Below are 21,474 nucleotides of genomic sequence, written 5' to 3' on the forward strand. Positions count from 1 at the left end.
CAAAATTATTTTGATTCAATTGATCAAAACAGCAATTTAAATGCCTTTATCAAATAATACAAATTGACAAACTATTGACACTTCTCACCTAATGCTTTATTAAACTCTTCCCAGCAGCATGTGAAATATTTTCAGAACTTTTGCAGATGCGGCTGAGGATACCACCCATGAGCAATTTGGTAGTTCCTTTTCTACAACAGCGTTCATAGATATAACCAATGAGATTTCCTTTGCTGGTAAAAGCATCAGAATAGCTTTCCTTTGGCGGTCAAAGCATCAGAATAGTGCACTTTGCGATGCATAACTGTTCACGTTTTTGTACTTGGTGAGCAGTCTGTGCCTTGGCAGCCCAGTTTGAGAAATGTTTAGACTGACATCTGCTTTTTCATGTTGCGTGGTGCCTCGTTCAAAAGGAAAGCCTCCCTGCACTGTCGCTGTCATCACTGCAGAGGTATTTGTTGTTGCTCATAATCCTCCCTTAGAATTATGATATTACGTTGCTAGAAAGGGTTGCACTCATGGGATCTCTCCAGGTGCCTAGACCATAAAGTGATAAATAGGTGTTCTAGGCACACCAGCATTCAAGCCAGCATTCTCTCTGTTATTCTGTCCAATGCCAGGCCGTAAAATCAAACTGAACAAACCGCAATCCTCCAGAGTACATTCTAAGTTTTGAAGGGTTTGTCATTTGGATGTCTGATCGTATTTAAAGTGGCCCGTGGGAGATACTAGCTCCAATCCAACAACTGACACCGATGCAACATTGAAATTCCCTTTGTTTGTTGGGCCTTTAGGTTTCTGACTACATATATATATATATATATTCTGGTTGAGGAATTCAACCATCAATTCCTGCCCCAAGATCTGACTTTCATTGGGTTTTCCCTACTCTCTCAGAGCTAGTTAATTGGAACAAAACCAGGAAAATGCTTAAAGAAACCTTGTTTGGGCATAGATTCTGTTAATTCCTCCCCAGAGCGCGTGGGTTAATGGGAGAAATTCAATAAACAACATAAGTGCCTCCATCAAGGACCACAGTGATTGCCGTCATTAACCACAACTAGACAAAGACACGGTGTTCCCAGAGCAGTTTATCAAATTGAAAAGGCTTTTCCAACTCAATTCCTTCAACTACGAGGATCAATCCAACGAATCCCAGCATGAACCCATTTCAGTCCCATTGGCCTTAAACTACATTCAGATAAAGGGAACAGATCTCACAAAAGGATCTCCTTGACCAGAGATCTTGGTCACCATGTGCTCATTTGGCTACAAGGGGACACTACGTGGCAAATCACTTTTCTGAAATTTAGGGACGTTTTCTTGGCCCCAAACATTTTTCTGTATGTCATCGGAAAAATGGCACTGTCCTGCGCTTTGTTATTCCAAGCCGCCGACAAGCACTGTTTGAGCGTTCAACAAATACTATCATTAAATGCACAAGGCTACCATGCATCACATTTTTTTTTAAAATAGACTGCCAGGCACTTGCCCCTGTGTCATAACCAAAATATTTTTAAGGCAGGCGATGGAGGTACCGCAATGAGTAGTGGCTCCCAACAAAGTTGCTGTTCAGTTTCTAAAGTTGTTTTACCATTGCTGGGAGCTAAATGGGTTAGTGACTGCATACATTACCCATATTTCACGTCGCCTCTAAATCTGCCTGTATGCAATCAACCAGTAACACAGATGCTTAGGTTCACATCCTGGATGAGCTGGATGCCTTCTTTTCGTAGCGATGCATCCATGCTGAATTAATCAGCAGCATTCATCTGCCTTCCTCCCCTTAGTGACCAAAGGGCTCCAGAGATTCCGCAGCACTACAGGAATGTTTACTCATCATGATGCACAGCTTCTGACCAAGTAAATTGGCAAATTTCTTAACCCTTCCCTTCACTGTATGAACGTGAAGGCTTGGGTCTTGAAGAATTCCCCTTTGCCCATGTAAAAAATGTTAAGTTCACCATAGAGGTCATGTTGACAGCCTGTAAGGGCTTCACAATTCCCGTTGAGAAGAACAAGAGTCTAGGATTCTTCGTTGGGGTACTGCATGAAGGACAATACCCTACCACCATTCCTTGCTCAGTCATTGTCATGCAAGGCACTAAGCCTTTTACAGAGTATGATCTGCACATTGACGCATGTGAAAATATCTTGTGACCGATAAGAAAAAGCCTGGTGAGCATTTATGTCTCAGAGTGGAGATCAGCAAGCATGACTTCAATGTCATACGTCATATGCTGTTCTGATTATTGAGCCCTCTATACATGTGGCCCACAATTTGATTGCGTCTCATCTCATGCACAGACTGTTCGCAACATTTGTCGTTTTGTGCACAAACATTCTGGAATTCTGTCATGCTGGCGGCTGTTATATTTGCCAGGGGTATCGGTGAGCTTCCAGCTGATTCCTTCGGCGTGATGCATGCTCTTCCATTGTAATAAGGAGGTACATAGTCAACAGCCTTCTATTTACTCCTGGTTAATAGTTCATGTGGAAGATGGCATTTTCCTTCTGGTATTCTTTCCTGTGTTTCATTTTTACTCTGCTGATGAGATCATTCAAAGACAGGCTTTGAAGTTCTACCTGGAAAGAATTGTGCTCAGAGTACATCTGACCACCTCATCATGGCTTATGTCTGATTAGTCCAATTCATTACCCACTGATAGAAGCAGTCTTAAACCTCATGATGAGGATCAATGCTCACTACCAGAGCTAAAGTAGACGTGTCCCTGCATGGTGCATATTGGTTATATTTGTAATGAAACTATGTGGGATCCACAGACCTTAGTCTTTGAGTCCTTTTTTTCTTGCTCATGCTCCATCCGGCCCGTACGATTTTGCTTGCCGTCTGGTTTTTCAAATCTGTGTTTCTTCCTTTACAATAGCACCTCCATTGCTTATGAATCTGCGTTTTGTAGTTAAGTTTATGCTGGCATCTGGACTTCCAAGTTCAAGGGTCTGTCCCGTTATTATCACCCACCTTTGCCAGATGCATACAGTCAACTGGCTTATTAACTGGAAGTAGATACGCAGCGGCAGATGATTGGGAATACGGCTGCAGATACCTCTAAACGTATTCACCCGGAGAGTCAGTGCCACACTGCTTTAGCATTAACGATTTAAGAAGCTGTTTTTGGTCCCAGAAGTCTCAGATCCCATTGGTTGGAAATAGCAATGAATTTAACAATAGGAGAGCAGGAGTCACCACAAAAGCAACTTTGTATATTACACCTGCGTCAAGTGCAAGTGTGACTATATGGCCTCTGCTACTGAGAACGCTTCAGGCACATGTAAAAGAGGCAGTAGACTCCTGACATTAAACAAGGATTTATTGAGACTTGTATCTAACCATTTTGACCTATACAGGTTACCCGCTAGCATTGTTTTGCATTAAAAGGCTGCTTGTTTCATCTCAAGAAACATATTATATTGTATATATTTATATTTCTTTTCTGTAAGGGCCACTACTATGAGTGGAAGTAAAGATAGGGTTGTCAGGACGTAAAAATGCAAAAGCTCAAATCTTCTGTTTGAACACCCCGAGACCACCAACCCATCTTTTTCTTAAAGGTCAACACATCCGTGTTTAAATCTTGATATGAAAATAATTTACTTGAAGCATTACGGATTGAATGGTGGTAGGCAGGCAATATAAATAGAAAACATTTCACAAGTTTAACAAAATACTTAATTAAGGAGCGCAAGGTAAAACATTCAACTCGGGCATAACGTCTTGGCCATCAGATAACATCGGAAATCATCCAACACCCCCACACACCCCAAAAGACAATGCCAGCATGAACACATTCCAACAGAAACCATGTCAGCAATGCTGTATCCCAAAAGAAACCATATAAGCAATCCTCGATCCCAACAAAAACAATGGCAGTAAGTATGTATCTCAACAAAATAAAGTCTGCAAAGATGCACCCCAAGAAAACTTCGCCCTATTGCACAGCATGCATGTCTGCCTCGGTTAAAAAAAACGATTTGCTCAAGTTCTGAAAATATCTCTCTGTAGCCATATCATGTCCAAAAGACTTTGATTTCCTCATGCACAGCTGCTTTAATTGCTGTAATTGAACACAACTTGCAAACAAAGTTTATTTGTACATCTACACTACGTAGGAAGTACAATAATGGCACATACTGTCATTTGTTGAGCTCGGATTTCAGCCTGTTTCAATCAGCATGCTTTATTCTGTCACTTCATTTGCTTTATAATCTACAGAATGGTACAGATACTAGTGTTTTCAACAGTGAGTAATCAGAGAGTAAAATAACCAAATGTGATCACCCATATTTACCTAAGTGACGGGAACTAAATGTAATACAAAACATTCACTATTTGCCTGGTTTAGCTTTTGTGTATCTGTGAAAAACAATATGTCGTGTCTATATGGAACACTGTTTGTCATGTTATGCGGGCTTCTCGTGATATCGCATGCTGTACTCTTCGTGGTCAATGTTTCTGTCAAATGTACGTTTCAAGTCATATCCTGCCACCAACATGGTCTCCGGGGCACTCACGTGAAGGCATCAATGCAAAATGAATGTATGAGTGTAGCAGCTCCTTAAAGCATAGTGGGCATTAAATAACACACAATATTTGCACTGGTGCAAATAACCGAGTACCCGGTGTGCTGCTTGTTTAATTGGAAATGCAGCAAACACGTTTTGCTCCAATTGAAATAACATCAAGGCGTTTGCTTTAGGGCGAAACTAAATGAAACTATAGTTGGTGTGTATGTAATGACAGAGTGAACTGAGTTTGCTTCAAACATATTCCTACCTTTTTAGATTGTCTGTTTGCTCTGTCCTACGACAGAAACGGCCACAATAAGCAATTCACCAGATTGCGACGTCTGCATGGTGTTTGTGCAAAACTATCTATTCTGCTTGATGTTGCATTTGGAGCAGACCCCTCGTCTGCTAGGCCACTTTCCCTCTGCCCAGGAATGCAAGCCAAGCCAGCCATGTCATCTGGTAAAGCAGGCAAAGGAACCCATGTCGCTGTCATGCGCATAGCAAACATTTGCAAACCCCTTGCTCTACGTGTGTGCTACTACAAATATATGTATGTAATGTTTGTGATTGAACTGAAACCGCTGTCTTAAGTGCATATTAATACAAGCAGCAAAGGTGGCACTACATGAGTGCGATACATTGTTTTGCACCAGTGAAAACTATGGGTATTTCCGTCCAACGTGCCTTAGTACCTAGTGACAGAATCCTAAGGACTAGAGCTGGCAATGATCACTGAATCCTGCGTGCAACATTCTTACATGTGCAGTGTGCCTATGTGCGATATTCCCAAGTCCAGTGGAGACAGCTTATCGTTATCCAAGCAAAGCACTTCTATGTATGCAATATTGCTAATTCCAGCTATGGCACTCGGCCTTTGCATTGCAATATTCTAGAGATGGAAAAAGTGGGGCGGGAGTCACCGAAAACTAGTAAACTGGCTCCAGCTGGCTTTACTTTATTAGCAAGTCAACGTGACTGAGATGCTCGTCTTGACATTAGTAGTAGTAGCAGTGCTTTGCTTACCCGCCACTGCACAATGTTTTTCCCATTGTCAATATTTAAGTCTTTTCTTAAGATGTGGAGCTTTTTGCCACGATTTCGATGCCATGATAGGATATGATAGGTTATTTATAACGCGCTTAATACCCAGAGGTTTCTAAGTGCAGACCCGGGGATCAAACCTGTGTTGCTCTGTGTCGTCTTGCTTCCGAGGCGAGCACTTTGCCGCTCAGCTATCCTCCCGAGACATGCCATAGAGAAATCCCTCCCCACTGAATTTCCAGCTCTAGTAATTGGGGACTCTCCACAAGCAGCCCACCCACACTCGTGACACCACGCTGCGCATATCTCTTTCTCTTCTCTCCAGCGCTCATCCCTTCAATTCAAGCCACGCCATCTGATCACTCCCACCTCCACTTCCCTGTTTCTATGCCCTCTCCCATTCTGTTCCCTCCCCTAAACTCCCTCTTCCAGACTACTGATACCCCATCTCGATCCTGGCAGCCCTTAGTGACTCCAGCAACAAGACTTTCTAAAAAAAAAGACATACCAGATTGCTAAGGGGAATCCATGGAGTACCACTAAAGCATTCGAAATTACCGCTGTCTTTCCTGTGCGTGCTGCTTTTATGTGAGACTAGAATGACGTAAACATGTAAAAGCCATGTGCATGGCATGTAACTGCATTCATGGGGCGTGGGGACCGAGCACTCCAGCAAGACTCTGCTGCAGAGGGTTTATGAAGAACTAATCTCCATTTGATTGAAATGATTCTTGCAAGAGAGTATGCATGGAGTTCGAGTTTAGCGCTCAGGAACTGACTGTTTGCCTTGAGGCAACACAAACTGGTTTCTCTACAAGAACAACGTGCATTTCTTTCTATTGAGGCCAGGGTTGTCATTAGTTCTGTGCATTGGCTGCTTCACGTGGTGTTCAGAAAGGTTAAACTGTACAACTCTGCGTTCATTCGACTTCAGTGGCAGGCCTCGTTTGTTGCTATGTGTAAGCAGATCATCCAGTCTTGCTTTTTCCATGTATTCTGGTCCTGGCAGATTTGCTTTTTAGATCCTAAATGCAGGTCCTACTTGGGCCAAGAATGCAAAGAAAACTAGCATTTGCAAGTAATAGATCTGGCTTTCTAAATTCAATATAGACGGTTCGTTATTTTTTGTAAAATCCTAATTGGACGAAAAAGCCTTACTTTGTTCATTCACAGAGCCACAGCTGTGTACCACATACATCCATGGTCTCTAGGCACTATCAAACCTTGGTGGGCCATTGTTCTGCGTTTGCGTTTGAAGATCAGCCTTCATCACCATACGCACCGTTTCCCATTCCAAGGCGGCTATCATATTTAAGGTGCATGCTGGGAAAACAATGCTACCTCGCGGTATGCCTAAAAAAGTAATTTCAAATCCTCAAAAGTTATTTTTAGGATAGGTGGTAGATTTTGAGTTATTCTTTTGTTTGTCATGTTAATTCCATGGCCTCCAAAGTAGCCTCCAAAACGTTGTACACTTCCTAAAAATAACCACGAGCACAGGCAAATATATTTGTAGACGAAAGGAATGTTGTAACACAGGTTTTGCAGCATGTGCTGTTATGTGCCCAGCCTGCCTACTTTTAATATTTAAAAAAACCCTTATCAACATACAATCTGCCTCCCTGTTCCTAGATTACAACTATATAATTTCAGTAAATTTGCAGAAGCTGTAGCAAATGGGACTGGTGGTGCAGAACAGTTCAATTTAAAATATAATCACCTAATGTCCTGTGGTGGTAAGGCAACAATAATCAGTGATAATAGGGCAGATTGACACCTTGGAATGGGTGAGGGGTGCTTCAGCACAGGCTGCAGAAGGGAGGATGTGGAGCCATGAGGCAGTCACAGATCAGCTTGTTGACCCTGGAGTCTCATAGTTTCTCCTCAACTCTCTCCCATAGTGCTGTCTGCTGAGCTCTAAAAAGTACAGTGGATGAATTAGTCACACCTCACATAGGGCATCATTTGAATTCAGAAGTGTAGTTACTGAACAATATATACACTCAAGGTGCCGCTTACATGCTTTATATTGGCATCGAACACTCCCTTAATCTTGTAATATTTCCCCACAAAGTTGTATTTTCTGTATACATTGAATCCACCAATTACAATTAAACGTTCAGTCCCCTTCTTCTTAATGATCTTTTTTAAAAAACATCTTTGTATTAGGTTGTTTTGGTTCCATGTGAATATGTTGCCTGAAAATTGCCATCGCTAGGCGCATTTCTATTCCTGATCTCTAAAATACATTCCCCAAATATTCTAGGAGGGGTGTCATCTACGATTATAAACTCCAATCCTAGAATATCTGGGGAAAGTGTTTGATTTTACTGAGGGTGCATATTTGAGGAAATGTCACCCCCTGGCAGCGTTTTCCTTGACAAGATGTTAACCGGATACTGTTTTTTCAAGCCATTTTAGTCATTACAACAATAACAGTAACCTTATCATTTACCTCAGCAAAAACTGAAAGAGATCATACAATGCTATAACGCCAAATTGCGTCAACTCTCAACGGTTCTTCCTCCCCATCATGTGACCTGCCTGGTAACTCCACAGTTCCCCAACCCCACTTCCCTTCCTTTAGACTCCCTCCCTGCCCAAACAACCCCCACTCAATCTAGGCAACAACATTGATCTCTAAGAAGCAGCATCCGGTTCCTCATTGTTATCCCCTCTCCTTTTTTCTCCCCCTCCCAAATGCTTTTCTTGAAAGCCCAGCCAATTGGACCCCAGTGCCTAGCGGCGTTCCTGTGATGGGACAGTGATAGTTTCCATCATGAAAGCGTCCTTCGCTTTCCCTACCCGCTCCCTGTACGTAGGCAGCCGAGGGCTCTTCCAATATATGGTAAGGCAGATAGGCTCTAGCTGCAAGCAGTACATTCCTAGGCATGTGTGATGTGGCACTGAGTTGACCTCCCTCTTCTTCTATCCTAAACAATACGAGTGTCGGTGCCAGAGGTCTCTCCAGCCCATCGACTTATTTTATCCATCCCAGCACTTCTTTGCATTATGATTGTACCGGTTTATAGTGATAATGTCGGAAAACATTTTGTCTAAAGTCAAAATGTCAAACATAATGTCGAAAAAAAAAATTCGAATGTCTTTTTTTCTTTGTTTTTTGTTTGGGTTCCCCCCCCTACTTCCCTTTTTTATTTTTTAACCTTTTCTTTTTACTTGCGGAACCCAAAAAAAAACATGTAAATAAAAAAAGAAAGCATTCGAAATGTTTTTTTTCGACATTTTTTTTCCGACATTATGACTTTCGACATAATGTTTTCGACTTTTTCACTGCACACCGATTGTACCCTAGGGCAACTCCACCACGTGTGCTTCTTAATGATTGTAACTGTATGTTATGTCATGTTAAAGGTACTTCTATAGAGCACCATCACCAACGGAATTGGTCCCCAAGCGCTGTGGCGGATCTGTAAAAAGGAGGAGGGCGGGTAGGGTTAGTCGGGTGGAGGGGGAGTAGGAGAGTGGGAGAAGTGGTGTGCTGTTGGTGGCTTCAGTTCGGTATACACCGTGCGCTGAGCTTTGGTGCGAGTATCGGACCGGTCGAGACCTTGTGTGCTGTTGGTGCTGTTTATGTGTTGTTTGTATGTTGTTGATGCAGTGTGGTAAAATGCGTGCTGATTGCTGGGTGGGAGCTGTTTGTGTGAGTTTTGGGTGGGTTGGGTATGCAGATATTTGAAAGTAGAGTTAGTGGGGTCTGTATCCTGGTTCTTGTTCCATTTAAGTGTATTCCTGTGGGTGAGGTTGTTACTGATTTCTTATTGGCTGTCTGACTGTAGTGTGTGATGGTGCAGCGTGGTCCCAACTGTATTCTAATCAGCATTGTATAATGTGATTAGGAATGTCTAATTCTATCCCTCTGTTGTGGGAGCTGAGGATTGGAGTATGAAATACTGTTTTCCATCATACAAGAATGCCTGCTTGAAACGTTATGGTGGAATAACCAATTTGGATATAGACAGTTGGTAAACAATGGCCAACATCCAGACCTCCCCCAAATATTCTTTGTGGTACCTGAACTTCTGGTCAGTTAAAGAGGTGCCGCGCGGGCTCAGGAATGCCACTTTCCTTGTTGAAGACTGGCTGGGAGGACACGGCTCACTGCTTTCTCTTCTAAAAGAGCGTATTTATGAACCTGTTTGACCTGTTGCTCTGGGACGCAATGCTTGCACTTGCCAACTGAATATGGAAGTTGTTTGTCTGCTGTAAAATAATTCTAAGAATGTGTGACTAATCCCCTCTCTGGTGGAATGCAGCGATTAGTCAACTTTGAGTTAGTCTCACATGTGATGTGTGGGACTCTTTTAAGCCTGTCATGCGCCAGCATTTTCTTGATGGGGTTAGCCTTATTTACTCACTTACATTCTTCAGTTCGCCAAATGACGCTCCAAAGAGCTACCTGTTTAATGGTGCTTGCTTGCTTGCATTGGCAACAGCATGGAATGCAGCAAGGGCTATGAGCGAGGGGTACGTGCATTTGACTTCCAAATTAATATTGCCTATACATGCAAGCAATAAAGCCACTGACGCACGGGCGAGCAGCTATGTGTTCTGTTAGAAGGCAGGATTATCTGCTCGAATTGTGAGCACAAAGCATAGGTAATCCAAACAGATACACGGTTTTCCCACCACCACTAAAAGATTGCTTCCAGAAAAAAGAGTGCCCCGAATCTGAGGAGGGGGCAGGGGAGAGGCCTCTTACTACTTCCACTCCCATAAAGGTTGACTGTATGGTCAGAGCAGCCAAGAGCAGTGGGGCCTGAACAGTGGAGTCGATGGAGGAGCACAGTGTCAAAATGAAGGAGCAGACACACTCTCCCTGGGGGTCCGGTCCGGGGGATGGATGGACTATCCAGGGAAATAGAGTGCTGTGCAGATGGGGGAAGAAATTGAAACAGGCAGGTAGGCAGCAAAACCGTAGTGAGTGATGGGCATGTGAACAGCAATCGTCTCCTTGCAATTGGGGACAAATGCCGGCATTTAAAAATGCATTGACTGGCTCAGTAATACGGACACCTTCATATTACTACTTTATCCAACTGACACTGCTCGCAAAACGGGCAAGTTCTTAAGCTCCTCAGAAAAAGGCCCAATTCAACTACACCAGACTATGTTCTTCCTTTTCCATACAGTCACTGCGCTTTCCTTTTAGTTTGTTTCCCTATTAACCAATGAAAGGAATACGTGATGGTTCAGTGGCGTGAAAATGTAGGCACATTTTTGGGCTCTGACACAATCTCCAAGGGCCACCATAAAATACTTGTTGGTAGTCTTCAAACAATACAAAATTAGATGGCCAAATTGTGCCATACCATGATAAAAGAAAAGGAGCATACAAAACAGGAACCACAAGTACTCGCCCCTGCTCTAAATGATTGCAGAATTAAATGGAAAGTTCTACTCACTGTGCACAAGGCCTCCGGGAATCAGGGATCTAGATATCTGTGTTAATTGGTCCAACACAATGGGCTACCTTGGCACCTGGAGCCTTAGATTAAGCACTGCCTGATCAATCTGCTAAAAGAATTTCATGGTGGTAGATCATGGTCCGTAACCAATTTAGTCTCAGGAGGATAGTTTAGGGGCAAGGCGCTCGCCTTGGAAGCAAGACGATGTGGAGCAACATAGGTATGATTACCAGGTCCGCGCTTAGAAACCTTGCGGTATTAAATACATTATAAATAACCAATTATAATTATAATAATGCCTTGTGGACCCACAGAACGACCTGGTATCAAGAAACCATAGACCACTGATCTACACTCAATCATTTATCACAGACTAAGTTACACCCTTTCCTGTCAACACTCTCTGTGAAAAGAGTGATCGTTATTTATTAGTCTACTCTCTATAGTTCCACCTATATTAAGTCATTTAATTTTTACTTTCATTATTTGGCATAGAGACCATTTTTGATACCAACAATTGATTGTGCTTGCAAAGGCCAAATTAAATTGTAGTCCAATAGATCTGGAGAGCCGTAGGGTTCAGATCCCTGTTCTAATCCAAGGAGGAATAAATGAATTGCACTGTGTGAGCGTTTAGAAACCCCCTCAACTCCATATGTTTCACAGAACGGGTGTCCCCGTTGCAAGTTGCAAGTGCAAACAGGTAGATCCTATTCCTATATTACAAATGTAGTGGTGTTTGGCACAGTGATGGGGTCTGAACGAGGCAACAAAAGAAATAAGTATTGGCGTAAGGGAACCTCCAGCTCAACAGATAACTGAAGTGCACAATGAAATTTCAGATTTCATTGTTGGTTCTGAGAAACAAGAAAGGAAATGTAGCAAAATGCAATGTTTTAGGACATTTATTTGGCGTGCCTCCATTGGGCAACAGATGAAAATGATATCTTTTCGGTAATAAAAGATTCAAGCAGCTGGGTCGCACCCAGCCCGGATCCTTTGAAGAAATGCTTCTGAAACACTGTGTGGTTGTCTGGCTTGGCCGCTGTCCCCCAAGTACTGATTGAGCTAATTATTATCAGAACTCACGTGAAACGAAAGAGAAAAAGAACAATCAACGTAGGTCAAGGGGTGGTGGTGGTGGTTCGTGCTAAACACGTATGGATATGAGGAGGGCAACCTGAGATAGCATTCAGAGAGATGGCACTAGGGGGAAACGTATTCTAGCCCAATCTTCTATTTCCGGTCACTGAGACATGCATTTCCCCAACCAAATACCTTAGGGGAAATCATTGCAAACTCCTTTAAGTCCTAAGGAAGGTTGTGTACAGTGTAACTGTCTCCTTTTGGGACAGGTTAGGGGGGCCAGTAGGCTCTGTGGGCGGGGGTGGCAAAGGAAGTCATCCAGTATGTGATGGGGTCCCTGGAGGTATTTTAGTTTGAATATCCCAGAAAGTCTCAACCCTCCCTGGAGTCTCTACCCTCCCTAGTGATAGACCAGTTGGGTGTACGCAGAGCGGGTGTTCATGGATACAGGTACAGGTAGAGGTTTGAGGACCACAGTAGCTTAAATAAACTTTGACAGAAGTGCTGTTGGGAGCACTTAATTCTTAGGTTCTCTGCAGGCAGGCTACCGTTGGCGAACCAGGCAGCTCGTGGGACACACAAATATAGTAATAACGATAGATGACCAGTCCTGAAGATATATAACCAGATGGTGTGGCCTTGCAATTGCCATGTCAGTTCAGCTTCAGTCTGAAAAGCACATTGGCAGGGGGAAACCAACAGTTTGTAATCTTTGTGGGTATTGCCTAAGGCAAGGGGGAATCATAAGTAATTGCTGGTAGTTGTGTGCAGTGTAGATGTCCCCGGAGCTTAGGAGGGTGACACGCAGCAGACAGGCATAACATCTGCACCCAGGAACAACCCAACGTGAATGGTGTGCTGGGCACTGTAAACACTATGTGACTGACTGATGACTATCGGCAGGTGGCATACATTCCTGGAACTGTATTTTTGTGAACATGGGAGCTGGACTTGGGCTGGGACTTGTTTCACTGTATTTCCAACCTGATACCAGTAGACAGTTATTCATATAGAGTTCAGGCTGACCCCAAAGACCTTTTAGTTATTCAACATACCATACCAATCATCTGAGAACAATAACGTTGTTGAACCTCGTTTCTTGTGAGCTGAGTGTTCTTTTGCCATGGACAGAGCATTGAGTAGGGACAGCTGGGATTTGGGTGATCAAGTAGGACCAATTGTCGGGATATAAAGTGAATGTGGGAGGTGCTAAGTCTGGGCTACCCAGGTCAGAGATTGGTGGCTTCAAAGCCAGATGAAAGGTTAAGTCAAATGATTTGGTACTGATGAAGTTGGAAATGCATGACAGAGTTTGTTAAGTGCCTTTTTCAGAAGCCAGTTTGCAGGGAACTGGAGAGGTTGTTGTCTGTGAGATGATAGATGAGACGGTTAAAGAATGTGATGTGAATTGAATTGTGCAGATGACTGGGAGGGGGATTGCAACCAATAAAGTTATGGGTGCAAGGTTTTGAATAGATCTGAACCACTAGCACTGCTTTGGGTAACCTTCCACAATACAGTTTCTTAGCCCATCTGCACCATTGCAAAAGGGGGCCAGTCATATGCAAATCAGTCAGGTACTGCCACCAATGAGAGCAGACCACCCCAAACTGCTAGGCCAGGTCTCCTCTGCAAGGAAGCACAAGCAACCTCAGACCTGTTTCAGCCTTGTTGCGCCTCATCAGTGAGGTGTATATTGGTTCCTTATAGTGCAGCGAGCAAAGGACCCATGTCTGGACGTACCTTGTCTCACAAAGGGAGACAAACTATAATCAAAAAAGTAATGTGTGGAAGGTTTGAATACATCTAAACCACTGGCACTGCTCTGGGTATGACTGCAGCAGATTTGAAATAAATGGGGAGTTCAAATGGCCTGAGTAATGACTCATTGAATAGTTTAGCTATTTGCTGAATAGCAATGAGGGGAACTACAGAGAAATCTGGCTAGTTCTTAAAAGAATATAGAAATGTGGGAGGCTTCTAAGGTGCACTAAAGCATGACGAGGGGGCAGTGGTAGGGCAAGATTGAACAAAATGGATGTCCTTATTGTTTTAATTTTCGAGGAGAAAAAAGTACATTTTCTGTTTGAGTGAAGACCTGCGTACTTGTGCGTAGTGGTGCTATGTGTTATGTTTGGGTGTGGGATGTCTTGAGAGAGCAATGTGAAGGGAGTTGCTCAATGTCTGAAAGTAAAATAAAAAGGATTTTGACTCATCGAGGAAAGAATTTAAAGTGGTGGGGGCAAGATTATGGTCAGCAAGTTGTTCAGGTTATCTCTTAGCGAGGAAGATGTGCTTTTGGTATTTGTTAGAGCTGAAGAGTAGGAAATAGAGCAGGTAAAAGAGCAGAGTGTGTTGGCAGCATTAAATGCTGAGTGAAGAGCAATTTAAAATGAGTCAAACACTTTGGTGATGGATTAGCATAGCAGAGGAATGGAGGAACCAAGAGGTTTTGGAAGATGCACTTTTTATAATGTGAAGGACTTCAAGGTGAAGTTGTTTATGGGGATTAGGTTCAGGTGTGTTGGTGATGGGGAAAAAGTGTGGGGGGCACACAGTGTCATGGGGCAGTGAGAGGTTTGAACAAGGGATCAGTTATCGAGCTGGAGAAAGAGATGAGGTTTTCATAAATATGATTCAAAGGATGTGCCATTGGAATTGAGTGGCAAGTAGGAAATGTTGGCAAGATCAGGGTCTATGAAGCTAAGTTAGTTTTAGTTGTTGGGCTCTTTGTTATGGTTACTTTTTATTTTTCTATTTTTGTGTTTTGGTTTACAATTGAAACCTTTTGCAAATTCATTAGTTAAAACACATGATTATAAAGCAAAACATTTTACAAAATTAAATATTTGTGGTAAAATTCATATTTCAAACAACTCGTATTTCAACTCACTCACACAGCGTATCATTATACACAATCCAGAAAAAATTACTGAGAACTCTAACATCATTTCTCTAAACTGTACTCCACTATCCTTACAGAATTAGGAATATATGGCTCACTCAATCTTGCAGACTCAACACCAAGGGAATATTTCCTAAGAGACTGCAAATCACCCTTAGAAAGGCTATTCAAGCAATTCTTAATGCTAATTGATTGTCTCTCACCAGACGCCCCCACGTATATTCGATACAACAGCTGAGGGTGAATTAATAAATCTCTCCAGGTAGAACAATCCAGAATTAGGTGGTGAAGAGTTTCTGCCTTGTCAGATCTACAATAAGCAACATGTGCGACTGTCTCGAGGAAGGCCAATTCAAGGACCCAATACCTCTAATGTACTTAAACAATTACACCAAAATCTAAAGAACCACGTCCTAAAGACGTGGGAATGAGTCTTTATTTATAAATGGCATCACATTTTTGAAGGCTGGCATGAATTTACTATACTCTTTAAATCTATTAGGCATTCTCTACTTTGAATGGTGTTCCACTCTTTTAGCTTTTTCTTTATTGACATGATGTGAGAGTCCACTTCTATTCCTGCCTCCTCCAAAAAGCTTTCACATATCAGCATAAACTCTTTTAGAGAAGGATCCAGATTTAGTTGCTCAACTTCACCCAGCCTCACAAACAAAGAATTCTCACTAGCTTCCTTTATCTTAAAGTAAAGACCCAATTTATCGCAGTTCTATGGAAACCACACAGAATTTAACCCCAGCTGTAAACGAATTACCCTTATTGGCAGAGAGTGGGGAGGACCTAGGACCGAACTCCAAATGTTTCCTTCAAACACATTTAGCCATTTACTAATCCTGACTCGTAACAATTCCAAACCATACAATATTGTTGGAGTTACTATGACTCTATAAAACGCTATTACTGCTTTTAGCCTGAGTAAGTTTCTTCCTGTTGCCAACTAACCAATCCACTAACAATTTCATTCCTCTGCATACACCTCTCAAACTCTAACTAAACACAACCACAAGCCTAAAACGCAGCAATCCGCACAAACGTCACTACACTGCAACAACAAAACAAACCGCACATAGACTTACACAACAGCACACGATGACTACCGACCATAAAACACCCCACGACCAGCCAACGGACCCACCGGGCTGAGGATGCCAACAGCACATCACTGCTATCTTGCACTTTTCCAGATTACTCCCACTAACTCACCCCCCTCCCTCTTTCAGAGCACCAGGGGACCACTCCGGTGGTGATAGTGCGCGGTACAAATATCCTTTAACATTAGCATCAATATTAATAAAGACCATGTCCAGTTTTTCTTTTATCAAACCCAAATGATTTTTATTTGCAATACACTAAATTATCTACTTCCTCAATGTTATCATGTGCCAGCTGAAGTTCTTGAACTGCTCCTTCTTGTTAAAAACTAAAATCCGATCTTTGAAGAATGTATTAAGATATGCACACAAGCATAATTCCCTACCAGGTCTACACCTGGTTGAAGGCCAATAGGGGTGGCATCCAGCAGTATGAGGTTATCAGCATAGGCCAACCACCCTACCTCTAAAGAACCCAGCTTTGGCAAGAACAAAAAGGAATTCTGTAATGTAATGTGGAGGTCTGAGACATACAAATTAAAAAGGGTGGGTGCCAATACACAGCCCTGTCTCAGATCTATTATCTATCGCCCGGGACCTCCCTTGAAAGTATTCCCTCCGAATGCAAGCACATGTCTTAATTATTCTTAAAGTAGAACAGCAAGAGCATACTTTAGAGACCCAGTGGAATCCCCCAGTTGGCCAATTTCAACCAAAGCAGGCCCTTGTCCACCCTGTCAAAAGCTGCTGGCAAGTCTAAACTTGCCGAATAGAGCAACTGGCCTGTTTTCGAACAGGCTTTAGTATGGCAAAGTGTATAAACCAATCCATTTAAAGTGATCCCTGTTCCCTTCCAAAGGCCTGTTTGGTAAATACTGTCTCTTAGTAATTTCAATCCATCTCACTAATTCTTTGAGCATGAAGCCTGTTAGTAGTTTACTAGTGTATCGATCAATGGCACAGGTCTATAACTATTTGTAGAAAATGTCTCTCCTTTGTTAGTTTGTTATGGTTTTATGTTTTGGATTGGAGTTGTTTACTGGCTGGAAAGAATATTAACTATGAGATCACAAAAAACATCCTAACAGTTCAACAGGTGGGCGGCTGGGAGCCGTGATGCTAGAGGAGCATGTTTGCACTGTAGGTGATGCTGGAGGAGCCGTTGCTGAAACCACATTATGCACTGCCCTGGGACCCTTCGGAAGGCCCATGCTGTCGGCACCTGGAGAGTACGGTAGTTCGTGTTGCAGTGTCCCCATCTGGTGAGGTGATTGGCTCAGCGTTTCTGGGTGTGGGGATCTCCGGCTTGGCTGAGTGCTTCAGAATGATTGATGAAGTCACCACTAGTTTGCATGATGTCGTCAACGTGTCCCATAACATCATGCGCTGGTCATTCATGCGTGTATGTGACTTGCAGGACAGAGTCCCGCTCTGGTGGTGGATGACGAGGGGCACGGAGGGATGCGTTCCCTGTTCAAGAGGTGTCTCCTTGTGAGGCGGCCCAGAGATGGAGTGTCTGAATTTAAGCTGATGCCGGAAGAGGCATTGCATGGCAGTAGGATCGGAACTCGGCCATCGATTTACTGACAGAGTGTAGTTCGTACCCACTAGGGTGGCTGACAGTGGTGCCCGCTAACCATTTTACAAGAAGTACAGCAGATAAGCAGCCTAACTATAGACGAGGAGCAGCAGGTGTAGTGACATAATTAAGGTGCAGCAGAAGATGTGTCAAAAGGTCTTCTCTTAAAATGCTGTATTTTTTTTTATGTTGGTGGCCTCGTGGGTAGGGATTCCAGGTTGTTCTTCCTATGCAGATGGAAAAGGGTGCTACGTTAGGGAGACTTGATTATTCTGTTGCTGTTGAGTGTTTTTGTTGTGGCCTCATTTTTGGGTCAGGTGCAGACCGTAATCATTTTAGGTTTTTGGGGAGAAATAAATTGATTTGAACTCTGGGTGCAGTGTGGTCTGCATGGATCAGAATGTGGGTGCGGGCTGCACTGCATTTATAGGGTATATGGACATGTGAGTGCAGGGTGGTCTGCATTAGATTGGAATTTGGATAAACAGGTGTGGGGTTATCTGCACGGGTTTATGTGTATGAAGTGTAATGTTAAATTTGTTGTTTTGTCCTGTTGAGTGTTCTGTCAAGTAAATGCCGTGGCGGAGTCCGGTTTGGGTTTGGGAGGATATATTTGCATGTATCTAACGCACCAGCATTTCTGAGTTGTGGTGCAAGGTATCGTGGCTGATTGGGGAAGTATGTGTCGTGGCTGATTGGGAAAGTGTGTGTCAGTCTTATGTAGGTCAATCCTTGGTGTTATAGCGGTGTGCTTCAATGGTTTCAGAATAGCCTGTCCGGTTCTGAATATGTTCTTTGTTTCAAGATGTGCTTGTTGCCACAGCAATCATTGGCAGGTGAATACCACTGTCTGGTTGAGTTGAGGAGGTTGCAGTGCATTGCTGCAAACTTGGTCTGTTTGGATGCAGATTATGTTGTGGTTAGGTATTTTCTTTAGTGTTTTGTATGGTGTTTGGTGTGCCTGGGAAGTCATGGATCTGTCCTGTGTGTTGTGGTGTGTCTGTGGTGTTGCCATGGCTTTCCTGTGTGTGATTCCAGTGTTTGGAAGGGTTTGTGTTAATGGTGTGACAGATGGAGATGTGTTGTGGTTTCATGTTTCAGGATGCCATGCTGCAGAGCCAATGATGTCAGAGTGCTGTGAGGTCAGAGTGGAATGTGGTGTGTCTGTAGCACAGTATGAGTGTTGCGGGAATTGCGATTACATCTGGGTCTGGCTAACTGTGGATGGCTAGTCATCTTTATGTGTCCTTGTATCTACTTACCTTTAACTGTGTTACATATGTGGTGTGCCAACAGACGTTAAATATACTTGTGTACAGAAGCTTGGATCTGGTTTGTGCTGTAGTACAACAAATCCACATCACAGCACTTTTCATCTAGTAGTGAGGGCAACAGTGCAAAGTAGGATGGATGCGAGAAGAAGACAATGTGGAGAAAGAGGTCAAGTTCTTCTTAGAATAACTCCATAGGGCTAAGGGTGGTAAACGAGGATCATGTTCAGAGGTGTGAGGGCTTTGAGGGAGATAGAGATGTGTTCAAATACCCATGGAATGGAAACTCCTCTCCTAAGCTCCAAATGTTCCAAAAGCTATTGATCATGAAATGCATATCACATTCTTTTATAGAGGTGTGAACCAAACATAACATTTGAACGCACAATTTACCTCAAATAGATTTTCCAAAACGTAATGACTAGCAGATAGAACATTTGCAATAATAACCAGGTGGCAGAGGATTAACAGTGGCATCAGTCAGTATTACCCATAGTGACTGTTCAGACTAGTGTAACACTGTCTAATGCTATATTGCTTTGTTATTGTACCCATCCACACCCACGGCTCGTCCCTTCTCCACAGACATAACCCAACCCATCACTCCCCTAGCGCTCCCCATTACTCATCTCAGGCACAACACTCTATCTATCAATACCTCACAGTTACCCCCCACCATCCAGCATCACCAGTGGGCACAATGCCATCCTCCACCTACTGCCCACCGCCATAGGCATATACCCACACTCCATCTACCAAATTGGTAAACAAAGCCCCACTTTCAATCCTCGCCCCCACCCTCTAGCCAGTTCCTGTATACTCACGTGCCAACCATAGGCACATCCTCACCTACCATTCACACCCCACGATCCCCAGCCATGGGGGAGAGAACAGACAATATACAATGGGGCGAAGAGGCAGATCATGGGAAACGAATATGAAATAAATGGAAGGAGTTGTGGTCTAGTGACTTATGTTTCCTACACCGGAAAAGATCTGGGATCCTATTCTGGTTTCCCTACTTTAAAAAAAATGTATTTATTTTTTTTAAATAATTTTTATTGATTTCAATTTTCCAACAAAACTACCACCGCAAGTCAAACAATAACGACAAACTTAAATGTACTGAAACTGTACATGTACATCACTCCCCGATTCCTCCCCACTGCCCCCGAGCTTATTCTATACCAGCCTCCATCACATCCCCTAAGGTTGTACTCCCTCCTGCGTCAGTGGAGGAGTCTTCTAGCTCAGAGTCGTTCTGCACCGACTCAGCGTTGCCACCAATTGTCTCCAAGCCATCCATGACTCTCCCAAATCCTCCCCTCCTCTATTCACTGCTTCGCCCCACACCACAGTCTCCACCTCTACCCACTTCTGGAGGTCCCTCCACCACACCTCCACGTTCGGTCTGTTGATGGCCTTCCAGCCCAAGGCGATTCTACGCTTGGCCAAAATATAAGCCAAGTCCTTTAGCTTATTCACGTGTCATCTTGCATGGCCAAGGAACCCCCCCCACCCACCATGCATGCCCACAGGGACTCCACTTTTAGTTTAATGCCTATCTCAGTTAAGCGGTGGGCCACCTTCCCCCAGAATCTCTTTATTTCAGGGCATGCCCAAAACATATGACTCATGCACGCATTTGTTTCACCACATTTAGGACATTTCTGCATTTCCGTGTTCTTGAATCGTGCAATCCTCTAAGTGGTCATGTACGCTCTGTGGGTGATATACAACTGGATTTGTTGAAATCTCGCATTTCTAGACACCTTCTTGTGGTATCTCTGGGCCCGCCCCACAACCTCCAATAGGTTCTCTTGCTTCTTCTTCCCAGTCCCACCTCAGCTGGATCACTTCTCTCCCGACCTTAAGCATTAATAGTTCATAGATCTGGGAAACCTCATGGCCCCCTTCCGACATTTCATAGATTGTTTCCATGACCGCGTCAGGCTGACATTCCAGTACTGTGTCTTCCCATGTATCTTTTATCATCCGAACCAACCTGGTATAGGCTATATATTGTTCCCGACACAAACTGGTACTTCTAACTAATGTGTCAAACTCCACCACTTTCCCGTCCTGCCATACATCCCCTAATGTCACTACTCCGTTCGGTTCCCAGTATTTGCGGGTCACCTTCCGCAGTTGCTCATCCACCCCAGCCAGTGCAAATAATGGTATTTGCGGGCAACACGGGGCTAGGATCTCTATAGCCTGGCAAGCTCTCTGCAAGACTCTCTTTCCCAATTCCAACATTCCCTTGCGTTCCCTCTGCTTTTGGTTTCCCTGCTTGACCAGCATTTGGTCCTTTTGCTCGAATAATTTTTCTCCCTGTCCTTCCCCTCCCTATACCTTCCAAATTTGAAAGTGCAGTAAATCACTTCATAAAACTAGCATTGTCAAAGCCAATATGTTTGGTTTGATCGCCTTGTATGTGGGTGTTTGAGAACCACCTGGGGAGCACATGAGATTGTAAAATGGAAGGCCGAAAATCAGGAAAAACAAGGGAAGGAGCACATAGGTG

The 21,474-nt window shown here is 43.4% G+C and overlaps 1 protein-coding gene across 4 annotated transcripts in view; it reads left to right on the forward strand.

Moving 5' to 3' along the window:
* CRACDL (CRACD like) overlaps positions 1-21,474 on the forward strand; it is a 1,245,069-nt gene that overhangs the window by 1,106,281 nt on the left and 117,314 nt on the right. The window lies entirely within an intron of this gene.

Source organism: Ambystoma mexicanum, chromosome 7p (assembly GCF_040938575.1).
Source record: "Ambystoma mexicanum isolate Mex_15411 chromosome 7p, UKY_AmexF1_1, whole genome shotgun sequence".
Lineage (NCBI taxonomy): Eukaryota > Metazoa > Chordata > Amphibia > Caudata > Ambystomatidae > Ambystoma > Ambystoma mexicanum.